This window comes from Rhinoderma darwinii, chromosome 6, assembly GCF_050947455.1.
Source record: "Rhinoderma darwinii isolate aRhiDar2 chromosome 6, aRhiDar2.hap1, whole genome shotgun sequence".
Lineage (NCBI taxonomy): Eukaryota > Metazoa > Chordata > Amphibia > Anura > Rhinodermatidae > Rhinoderma > Rhinoderma darwinii.
In genome coordinates this window covers 94,782,677-94,795,215 of record NC_134692.1, presented here as the reverse complement: position 1 = coordinate 94,795,215, position 12,539 = coordinate 94,782,677, and the positions used below count along the sequence as shown (strand labels likewise).

General features: G+C 42.1%; 1 protein-coding gene across 5 annotated transcripts in view; it reads left to right on the top strand.

Moving 5' to 3' along the window:
- Nucleotides 1-12,539, top strand: part of NPRL3 (NPR3 like, GATOR1 complex subunit) — a 202,910-nt gene that overhangs the window by 69,857 nt on the left and 120,514 nt on the right. The window lies entirely within an intron of this gene.

Here is a 12,539-nt window from a genome sequence, read left to right as displayed (position 1 = left end):
CCCCACAGATCTTTTCCATAAATGATTGCGGTGCAGATGGTGCAAAGTAAAAATTTTAATTTCAGTGGCAAATACGTCATGCCCAGCTTGTGCCACTGGAGACACACCCCCCAAAAAATTGTTAAAAGGGTTCTTCCTGGTTTGGCGATGCCATATATGTGGAAGTAAACTGCTGTTTGGGCACTGTGTAGGGTTCAGAAAGGAGGGAGCGCCATTTGGCTTTTGAAGCGTGGATTTTGCTTGGTAGTTTTATTTGGTATTTTAGTTTAGTTTATTTGTGAGGGCATATGTAAGCTGGGCAGAGTACATCCGGGGCATAGTCAGGTGGTATAATAATGGGTAAAACAAAACCAATAAAATAATCCATAGATATTTGTCACGCTGTGAAGCAATCCTTTCTGCACAGGCCAGTGTCGCACTGATAAAAGGTGTCCTTTCTTATCCCCCTTATGGTAAGCACTCTGTACCTTTGCAGTTTGGGGAATTTTGCTGGGAAAGTGTTGTCCTGGTATAATACGGGCGCCCTCGCTTCCAGCAGATATGTTTGAGTCCTCCCCTTCCTGGTTCCCTAATTTTAGGGCCTTGATAAATCGCTGCATGTAACCTTCAGGCCTGCACAACTGCATATTTTTCTTTCCTGAATGGGAGACTTAACTTATATTATTTTTTTCGTAGACGTAGTGGTATGAGGGCTGTTTTTTTGTGGGACGAGCTGTAGATTTTATTGGTACTATTTTGGGGTACATTCAACTTTTTGATCACTTTTTATTATCCCTTTTTTGGGAGGCAAGGTGACCAAAAAACAGCTATTCTGGCATAGTTTTTTTTATATAGCGTTCACCACGTGTTATAAATTACATGCTAACTTTATTCTGCAGGTCAGTACGATTCCGGCGATACCAAATTTGTTAGCACTTTTTTTTAAGTTTTACAACTTTTTGCACAATAAAAATACTTTTGAAAAAATAATGTATTTTTTCTGTTGCCATGTTGTAAGAGCTAAAACTTTTTAATTTTTTTGTGGAAGGAGCTGTATGAGGGCTTGTTTTTATATGTACCATTTTTGGATACATGCGACTTTTTGATCACTTTTTATTTCAATTTTTGGAATGCAAAGTGACCAAAAAACAGCAATTCTGGCAATGTGTTTTAGTTGTCTTTTTTTTACGGCGTTCACTGCGCGAGATAAATACATTACAGTTGAGGCGATACCAAATATGTATGGATTATTTATTTTTTTCAATAATAAAGGACATGATAAGGGAAAAAGGGCGATTGTGTTTTATTTTATTACTTGAAACTTTTATTATATTTTTTACAGCTTTTATTTTAACTTTTTTTTAGACCTTTTTTTTACACTTTTTTTTTTTTTAGTACCACTAGATGACTTAAATGTCCGACTGATTGCTGTTCTAAAACATTGCACTAACCATGTAGTGCAATGTATTAGAACTGTCAGTCTTTCACTGACAGCAAGCCGATTAGGCTCCGCCGATGGGCGGGGCCTAATCGGCTTCCATAATGGCAGATCGGGAGGCCATTGTTAGACCTCCTGTTGCCATAGTAGCAGTCGGCAGCCCTGCGAACGCATGGCAAGGCTGCCAATTTGCTACAAACCGCTAAGATGCAGCGATCGCTTCTGATCGCTGCATCTAACTGGTTAATGGCAGGGAGCGGGGCTAGTTTCGGTCACTGCCGTTACAGGAGGGAGTCCGCTATAAGATACAACTGAAACCCACCGCTGATGGTGCAGGCACAGCTTCTGAGCCGGAAGCTGAGCCGGCGCCATCTTGCCATTGATACTGGAAGTCTTTTAGGCACCGCCTCCGAGCAGGGCAGACCGGGAGGCCAGTATTAGGCCTCCGGATGCCACTACAGCCACCGGCAACCCAGCGTTCGCGTTGCTGGGGTGACGGTGGCTAAAAACCCCTCAGATGCTGCGATCTCTGTTGAGTGCAGCATCTGAGGGGTTAATCGGCCGGATCAGAGACTAACTACTGTCCTAGCCGTTACAGCAGGGTGACAGCTGTATCATACAGCTGACACCCGGCGGTGATGGTGCAGGCTCACCTCCTGAGCCCGCACTATCACCATGACTTCATGGTACTGCGCTTTGCGGGAACCCCTGGCCGACAGCGCCTTATATATACACAGCGGATGTCGGAAAGGGGTTAAACCTAATTTGCCAAGTGGATGCCCAAACACTGTGTGTCCAAATCGGCTTGTAATTTATGAACATCTTCCATTGACTGAACTATATTACATAGCTTGGTGTCATCTGCAAAAATAGAAGCAGTGTTATTAATCCCATTCTGTATATCATTAACCCTTTCATGACCAAGGGTCATGTTTTCCATTTTTGAACCGCTTTCAATATCACAACTATTTTTACAAGACTTATGAGGCTTTCATTTTCTAGATTAGTTTAATTAATTCAGTGGTTTTAATTTTTATTATGAGCAGACAAATCACTAAAAATAAAAAAACTTTTTGGGAATTTTTATATATATCTATCTATATATAGATATATATGTACGTACGTACGTACGTACACGCTCTGCAACAATTAGTCCTCTAATTTCTCTGTCACCCTGGATCGCTGTGAGGGGAGAGTAAAGAGGGCTACATATACACGACTGAAAAAAATGGCAATCAACAACGAATCAACTTCAGTTTTTCATGGCTGTTTTGCATCAATGTGTCTCAAAATTTGAATCCGTTTCCTGGCTGTCTGACCATTTTTAACCGGCATTTGCCATCCGTTTTTCATGGACGTTAAGAAATTGGATGAGTTTTATTCGTTAGGGTTTTTTTGTCCCAACCCCCTGAAAACACCACAGTGCCCATGTAGATAGTGACGCAATACCACTGTATAGTGTATAGTGCCACATTGCCCACATAGATAGTTCCCACTGTAAATAGTGCCGCAGTGCCCACATAGTGCCACAGTTCTCCCTGTAGATAATGCCCATATTGTGCCACACACTGTGCCCATGTATATAGCGCCACAGTGTCCCCTGTAGATAGTGCTAATATAATGCCACAGTACCCATGTAGCTAGTGCCACCCCCCTGTAAATAGCGCCACCCCCTGTAGATAGCAACATCCCCCCCTGTATTTAGCAATATCCCTGCTGCAGATAGCGCCACCCCCCCCCTGTAAATGGCACCCCCTTTCTGTAAATAGCACCACCTTAGCTCCCTGTAGGAGTGGAATCCCTCTGGCCGAAGATTCTGCTCCTACAGGAAGCCTCTTATGTCTCTGTCCATATATGGACAGTGACGTCAGGGGTTAACTCTAAAAGCGGAATCCCCTGCCAGAGCGGGTATTCCGCTCCCAGGAGTTTCCCCTGATGTCACTGTCCATATATGGATAGTGACACCAGGGACTTCTCTAGTAGCGGAATCCCCGACACAGAGCGATCTGACACCGGGGATTCCGCTCCTAGAGGGATCCACTAGTGTCAATGTCCAAATGGACAGTGACGTCAGGGGCGAGCGCCAGAGCGCAGGCCGAGTATTCCGGTGCTGGAGGGAGCTTAGGTGGTGCTATCTACAGAGGGTTTTGCGCTGCATACAGGGAGTTGTGGGCGGCACGATCTACAGCAGGGGATGTATTCCGGGTCTCTCAAAGCCCCGGCCAACATGCGAGTGAAGTACTGCTCACACTGAAGCAGCACTGCACTCATTAAACCCGTTCCAGGCTGTCAACGTTTATACACATGCTAACGTATATAGCCGTATGGCAGTTGTGAAGGGGTTAATAAATACGTTGAATAATAGTGGTCACGGCACTGAACCCTGGGGTACTCCACATATAACCAGGGACCATTCAGAGTAGGAATCATTGACCACAACTGTCTGGATATGGACCTTGAGACAATTCTCAATCCAATTACAAACTATACTTTCTAAACCTATAGTCCTTAATTTACCCATTAGACGTCTATGAGGGACAGTGTCAAATGCCTTTGCATAGTCCAAAAACACTATATCCACAGCGACCCCTCTGTTTAGGCTTCTGCTCCCCTCTTTATAAAAACAAATCAGGTTGGTTTGACAATTTCTGTCCTTAGTAAAACCGTGCTGGCTGTTACTTATAATACTATTTTTTGTCACATAATCCTGTATATAGTCCCTCAATAGCCCCTCAAATATTTTCCCCACGATGGATGTTAAGCTTACTGGTCTATAATTACCCGGCAAAGACCTAGAGCCCTTTTTTAAAATAGGCACCACACTTTCCCTATGCCAGTCCCTTGGCACTATACCAGTCACTAGAGATTCTCTGAATATTATCAAGAGGGGGACAGAAATAACTGAACAAGTTCTTTAAGAATTCTTGGGTGTAACCCATCTGGTCCCGGGGCCTTGTGCACATTTATTTAATTTAATTTAGCTTGGACCATATCTACATTCAGCCAATTCAGTATATCAACTGATATATTAACAGCACTGGCACCGACTATATCAACCGCTCTTTCTTCTGTTGTATATACAGAGCTGAAGAACCCATTTAGTAACTCTGCCTTCTCTTGATCCCCTGTGACTAACTCCCCATTACCACTATCTAGGGGTCCTACATGATCTTGGCTTTATTGCATTTATATACTTGAAGAATTTTTTGGGATTTATTTTGCTATCCTTGGCCACCTGCCTTTTATTCTGTATTTTTGCTAATTTTATTACTTTTTGACAGATGTTATTACGCTCTTTGTATTTTACAAAGGATACAGCTGTACCCTCAGATTTGTATTTTTCAAATGCGCTTTTTTATGGTCATATATTGCTTTTTTTACAGAAGGTGTAAGCCATGTTGGATTTCATTTTAGTCGTTTATACTTGTTACCTATAGGAATAAATTTTGCACTATTATTATGCAAAGTAGATTTTAAAATCTCCCATTTATCATTTGTACCGTTATTTGACATTAGTTGTTCCCAGTCTATATCCTGAATTGCAGTCCTCATCCTGGGGAAATTGGCTTTCTTAAAATTAAATGTTTTTGCCCTCCCAGCCTGCGTTTGATTTTTACATTATAGGTAAAATGCAACAATACTGTGATCACAGTTACTGAGGTTTTCACGAACATTGACATTCCCAAAAAGCTCTTCATTGTTTGAAATTACCAGATGCAACAGAGCTTCACCTCTACTCGGGTCTTCCACACACTGGGCCATAAAATTTTGCTGCAAAAGGTTGAGGAAATGTTTCCCCTTCACAGTTGGAGTCGAACCATGACACAAATTACTATCTGATTAAAATAATCCCATTATCACTACAGTACCAGCCTGTGCAGCCCGCTCCATCTGTTTATATATCTGATCTTCCATCTCCTCAGTTACATTGGGGGGTCTACAGATTACACCAAAAATATTTTTTACCTGCCTCTGTAATTTCACCCACAAGGTTTCAACCTCCTCACAATCTTCACCCACTATTTTCTCTTTCACACTCCCCATCATATCACTTCTCACATACAGACATACACCACTGCCTTTCCTATTTGCCCTGTCTTTCCGAAACAGTGTAAAACCCTGTAGATTTACAGCCCAGTTGTGTGAAGTCTAGCCATGTTTCAGCAACACCAACTATATCCATATGTTCCTACAGTACCAAGGCCTCAAGCTTTCCCATTTTGCGTGCTAGACTTTTGCCGTTTGTGAATGTACGCTTTAACTTGCGTTTAAATTTTTCACATTCAGTATCACAAACACTCGATCATCTGCTGGTCGTATCGTTTTAAAAAACTAAAAGATTATCGTTGTTAGCAGCACATCGCCCTGTGTAAACAGGGAGACGTGCTGCCGACATGATGATAATGGATGGGGACGAGCGATCGGAGTAACGACCGCTCGTACCGATCCATAGCTCCGTGTGACAGGAGAAAACGAGCGTCGATCAACGATGTCTCGTTGATCGGCGCTCACTGTACAGGCCTATTGTCGGCCGGTGTAAAAGGCCCTTAATCTAACTACCCCTTTATTTTCTACATTGACCTCCCTCCTCAGCCCTAGTTTATATACTCCGCCACCCCAGCTAGAATTCTCTTCCCCAGCACCCCCTTCCATTTAGGTACAAATCATCTGCAGAATACAGTTTGCACCCTAATGAAAAGTCAGTCCAGTGCTCTAGGAACCCAAAGCTTTCTCCTCTGCATTAAGACTTAAGCCATGCATTTAACTCTCTGAGCGCATACTGTCTTTCCTGTGATGCGCATGGCACAGGCAGTATTCCTGAGAATACCACCCTGGAGGTCCTTCCCTTCAGATTGTAGTTAAGTTCTTTAAAATTATTCTAACAGCTTCTCCACCTACCATTTATTCTGTCGTTGGTTCCCACATTGACAGCTGGATCATCACCAGCCCCTCCCAGTAATTTATCCACCCGTTCCACCACATGCCGAACCCTGGCACCAGTGAGACGGCAAACCATTATGTCTTGGCGACAAATTATTCTATCAGTCTTCCTTATTATAGAATCCCTTACAACTACTAATTATCTTACCCTACCTGCATTACCATCCTGCCGACTACTAGCTGGGTTGTTCTCCTGGTTTTTAGAGAGATCAGTATCCACTAGGGCTGCCATTTCTGAGACCGACACCCTCACATCATCACCCAACTTGACAATTTTGCTTGAAATAACAGAAACAGGATTGGCCTTCTTTTTCTTGGCGTTCTTTCTACTGCCCCTAACTACATTAACCCAGCTACTTGCCTGATCCTGCTGACCCAGGTCTTCATCCTCCAGGTCTACCCCACTAACTGCTTGCTCAGTGAGCAGCATGCCCTCAATGTTGCATTTTGCTCCTCCAGATCTCTAATTCGAACTTCCAGATGAAGAACATGCTCACATCTGCCACTCAGGTATTTACCCAGGAACACCGGCTCCAGTCGTGCATACATATGGCAAACTGTTCACTGTAGAAAACCTCCAATCTTGCTGTTCATTATCCCAGTTACAAAGAACAATGAACAATTGAAAAGTAAAAGAAAAGAAGAGTACTTACAGGGACTTGGCAATTACTATGGAATGGACCCCAATAGTTGGTGGGCGCAAGAGATTCAATACATAGAGTGCCTGCCGGCAAACAAAGCCCTTGTTTCCCAACTACCAAAAATAAAATAACAAAATTTTTATTAGGTATAATCAACCATAGACAGACTACATGAAAGTTAAAATTCCTGGTCCGTTGCTGATTAGGATCAGCATAGTGCAATGTATCAAGACCCAAAGGAAGAAAGGTGCTGGCGACTGCAGTCCGCAACACCAATGCGGTCAGTTAAATTCTAAAGGATCAGCAAGACCATAGATTAAAATTCAAAAGAGCCCCCCCCCCCCCCCCCCGACATGTTTCGCTACCGACGTAGCGTCTTCAGGGGTATCGGGGCTAGTGACAAGAGCGGCGGAATCCACAGTCCTATATACAAGGAGAAGTATCTACACGTCTGCCTGCAATTAGCTGAGAGCCAATCAGAAACTGAATAGAGGACCGTGCCTCCACTCGGCTGACTGACAGTCAGCACTGCAAATCGCACGCTATACACAAGCCACCAATGAATGCAGTGCAGGCGCGCATGCGCAATAAAGAATATACAGGAGACAGAAAAAATCTAAGTAGTTAAAAAGATGTTGAAGAGGATTCATCTGGGCGCATGCACACTACAATGTATGCAAACATCATTAAGGTGAGATGTAATCGCTAGGTCAATCTATGACCAGCGATAAGGAGGGGAAAATGACGAATCCTCTTCAACATCTTTTTAACTACTTAGATTTTTTTCTATCTCCTGTATATTCTTTATTGCGCATGCGTGCCTGCACTGCATTCATTGGTGGCTTGTGTATAGCCTGCGATTTGCGGTGCTGACTGTCAGTCAGCCGAGTGGAGGCACGGTCCTCTATTCGGTTTCTGATTGGCTCCCAGCTAATTGCAGGCACACGTGTAGACACTTCTCCTTGTATATAGGACTGTGGATTCTGCCGCTCTTGTCACTAGCCCCGATACCCCTGAAGACACTACGTCGGTAGCGAAACATGTCGGGGGGGGGGTGCTCTTTTGAATATTAATCTATGGTCTTGCTGATCCTTTAGAATTTAACTGACAGCATTGGTGTTGCGGACTGCAGTCGCCAGCACCTTGCTTCCTTTGGGTCTTGATACATTGCACTATGCTGATCCTAAACAGCAATGGACCAGGAATTTTAACTTTCATGTAGTCTGTCTATGGTTGATTATACCTAATAAAAATTTTGTTATTTTATTTTTGGTAGTTGGGAAACAAGGGCTTTGTTTGCCGGCAGGCACTCTATGTATTGAAACTTACAGGGACTTGAACTCCTCTTTTTAACTCCTCTTTTTAACTCCTCTTTTTAACTCCTCTTTTTAACTCCTCTTTTTAACTCCTCTTTTTAACTCCTCTTTTTAACTCCTCTTTTTAACTCCTCTTTTTAACTCCTCTTTTTTAACTCCTCTTTTTTAACTCAAGTTTATTAACTCTACTTATTACACAAGTCACTTACTTAGGCCACCAAGCTCAATGAGGGCAAGCTCAAAAGTGAGTTTGTTGCGCTATTGTTTCTGTAAAAAATTACGGAAACCTGACGGAAAGGACCTCTTTTTTAACATTGAAGTCAATGGATGACGGATACAAACTGATATGCAATCCGTTTGTATCAGTTAACCACTTCGCTCTCAGTGATGTACTATTCCGTCATGGTAACCACATCATTCGCACTCCTTGACGGAATAGTACGTCACGGGAGGAACGGCCATTTCGGCCGTCTTCCCGACACATACAGGAGCTGTGACAGCTGCTGTCTCGTACAACAGTTGCCGCAGCTCCTATGGCGGGGACCGATCACTGTGTCCACACTTATTTACCCCTTTTAAGCCGCGTTCAATAGCGATCGCAACTTCTTAGGGGTTAAACCACCATCGACGGCCTGATACATGACGGCGGGCAGCGATGGTTGCTATGGCAACCGGACACCCAAAAATTTAATAAAAAGAGATAAAAAAGTCGCATGTATCTGAAAATGGTACTGATCGAAACTACAGTTCGTTACGCAAAAAACAAGTTTTCACACGACTTTCTTGATGGAAAAATAAAATTATGGCTCTTAGAATAAGGTAACACAAAAAGTAAATGATTTTTTACAAAAATTAATTTTATTGTGCAAACGCCATAAGACAAAAAAAACTCTAATCATATGGTATCACCGTAATCGTATCGCCCTGCAAAATAAAGTAAATGTCATTTATAGCGCGCGGTGAACGCTGTAAAAAAAAAACAGAATAGTAGAATTGCTATTTTTTTTTAGTCACCACGCCTCTTAAAAATAGAGTAGAGACTGATCAAAAAGCCTCATGCACCCCATGAAAACTACAATAAATTCCTCACGGGGTCTAGTTTCCAAAATAGGGTCACTTTTGGGGGGTTTCCACTGTTTTGGCACCACAAGTCCTCTTCAAACCGGACATGGTGCCTAATAAAAAGGAGGCCTCAAAATCCTCTAGGTGCTCCTTTGCTTCGGAGGCCGGTGCTTCAGTCCATTACCGCACTAGGGCCACATGTGGGATATTTCTCAAAACGTCAGAATCTGGGCAATAAGTATTGAGTTGCGTTTCTCTGGTAAAACCTTCTGTTTTACAGAAAAAAATGTAATAAAAAGGATTTTCTGAAAAAAATAGAAATATGTAAATTTCACCTCTATTTTGCTTTAAATTCCTGTGAAACACCTAAAGGGTTGATAAACTTTCTAAATGCTGTTGTGAATACTTTGAGGGGGTCTAGTTTCTAAAATGGGGTGTTTGATAGGGATTTCTAACATATAGCAACTACAGAACTGAACTGGAATCTCCCCAAAAAAAAAAGGAGGTAATACTTGACTTCTTAATTTATACTGATAATGAGCAGTGCCGACCCAGAGATGACCCCAGTTTTGACCATTTGTATAAACGAAGACCCCTATTAGACCATTTCAGTGCCCAGTTTTCCCAAGCATGCACCCCCGAGAATTGTATTTCTATTGAGGAGTCCTTGGTACATTTTAAAGGGAGGCTTCAATTCCGCCAGTACCTGCTGAGTAAGAGGGCAAGGTATGGTGTGAAGATGTATTAGCTGTGCGAGAGTGCATCAGGGTACACCTACAAATTTAGGATATATGAAGGGAAGGACACCAGTATTCAGTCCCCAGAATGCCTCCCCTTACTGGGAGTTAAAGAGGCTCTGTCACCACATTATAAGTGGCCTATCTTGTACATAATCTGATCGGCGCTGTAATGTGGATTACAGCAGTGTTTTTTTATTTAGAAAAACGATCATTTTTGACGGAGTTATGACCTATATTAGCTTTATGCTAATGAGTTTCTCAATGGACAACTGGGCGTGTTTTACTACATGGCCAAGCGGGCGTTGTACAGAGGAGTTAAACAAAAGAAGTCTCACAAGACACAGCAGTATAAGGGTGGGATATAAAATCTCATCCACCCACAATATTTCGGAGATACGGACTCCAAACAATATATATATAAACTAGAGGGAAAAAAAGAGTCCAAAGTATCCAAATATTAAGAAAATACAAAATCTTTATTGATCAATACATAGGAATTTAAAATACAATATTAACTAGATCAACAATGAAATGCATTTAATAAGAGTTGAATACAGATGATGCATGACATAAGTAGAGGTCCAATACAGGTAATGTATGATATAAAAAGATCACTTTTAGAAACATACTCATGTAGGCATAGAAAAAGAGGACAGAAAGAAAAAGAGGAAGTAAGAGTAAGATATAAGTAGTCACAGTTCGCATCTAATGATCATATCCTAGTTTTCAGTAACGCCTGACAAAGTCATGTTCAAGTGCTTACCCATATTCAGTGGTGTAGTGGTATGACCTAGTAGATAAAGTGGTGCCTCAACGCGCGTTTCGCGTATCGCTTCTTCAGGGGGTATTGTTTCCATGTCCGGGCCCCGTTTAAATCCTACACTTCTGAATCTTTTCTGTGAGATTCCAGCAAACCACGCGTAATCTCACAAGATTACGGAGGTAAACGAGATTTTGTTTCCCTTGCTGGAAATCTCAAAGCGAAGTGTCAGGATTCTGAATACACATGACGTCCAGGCTGGATTTTATGTGTATTCATTATCAGGACACTCGATTAACGTTAATCTCTGTGTATGTGGCTGCACATCGCTGCTGTGTAAATGAATAGAGAGGAGTGTATGACGCTGACTGGTCACCGATTGCTCAGCGTCATACACGTAAACACGCACAGTTAAAAACACAATACACGCCCATATTCGTCGGTCGATATTTCTGAACGGCCGGTTTGTTCGCTACAATGTCATTGGTCTCTCTTCTGACACACCCTCTGATACGTCATTTGACATGTCCATATTACGATTTTCTCTTTCCGCGCCGCCATTAGCCCCGTGTACCCCTGAGGACGCTACTCTGTAGCGAAACATGTCGGGGGGGCTGTCAAGATTTTAATACCTACCGTTGACCGGACCTACTGTCTACCTATTAGCCAATTTAACTTGCTAATGATAGGAATCTACGTTCCTATTCTATCACTATATATGCCTGTATTCACACAGGTAAATTACCTCTATGTCCGGTCCTAGGTAGTGATAATTTTAATGCAATTCTATGTGGTCTGTCTTGCTATACGTAGCTTAATAAAGTTTGTTCTACTATCTATTGGTAGTTGGGAAATAGGGCTTGGTTGTCTGCAGGCAATCCCCTCTTTTGTTAATTGTTCATTGCGCCCGCCAACTACCAGGGGTCTCCTCTACGTCTTGTTCTCTAAAGCTGCTGGGTTAATTACCCTTTCTGTACTGACCCCGTTCCTACTTGGAACACCTTATACATTTACTCATTTATTTCTATTTCTTTTGGTATGGCAGGTTTTTTATCTAAAAAACCAAATATAGAGACGTTGTCCGCTGATGCGGCATATGTCTTTTCTGTAGGAAATATTCCCTTACACCAAATTGACGTTCAGACAGTGTTTAGGGATCTTCAAAAAACTTATCAAAAATATGTACGATCCTGCTGTAAGGTAGCTAGTTTGGAAACTTATATACAACAAAAAATAATATTTAGAGGCTTAAGGATTAATATTACACCTAATTCTTATAGGGATAATACTGCCTTTATTAAAGGGTGGGAGGAACTTCTCACTGATAGCTCTATGCGTATGCTTCAATACCTGCTGGAATTTGAAAAACAGAACTATAGCAATATTAGTGCCCAGTTAGAAAAGGAGATCATAGATATACAAGTGTTTCACTCTTGCCCTGAGTTTAGTACTTCTGAATTAAAACTGCAGAGAAACATTGAAAAATTACAGGGAGAGATTAAGGAGCGCAAACACCGTAAATATATCCGTGATCGGAGGGATTTTGATCTAGGACAGGTCTATACATATAAAACAAACTCATACCCCAATCCCAAACGAACTACGGTGTTTACTGACTTCTCTGAGTCAGATACCTCGGGAACGGAGGAATCTAGAAATAAT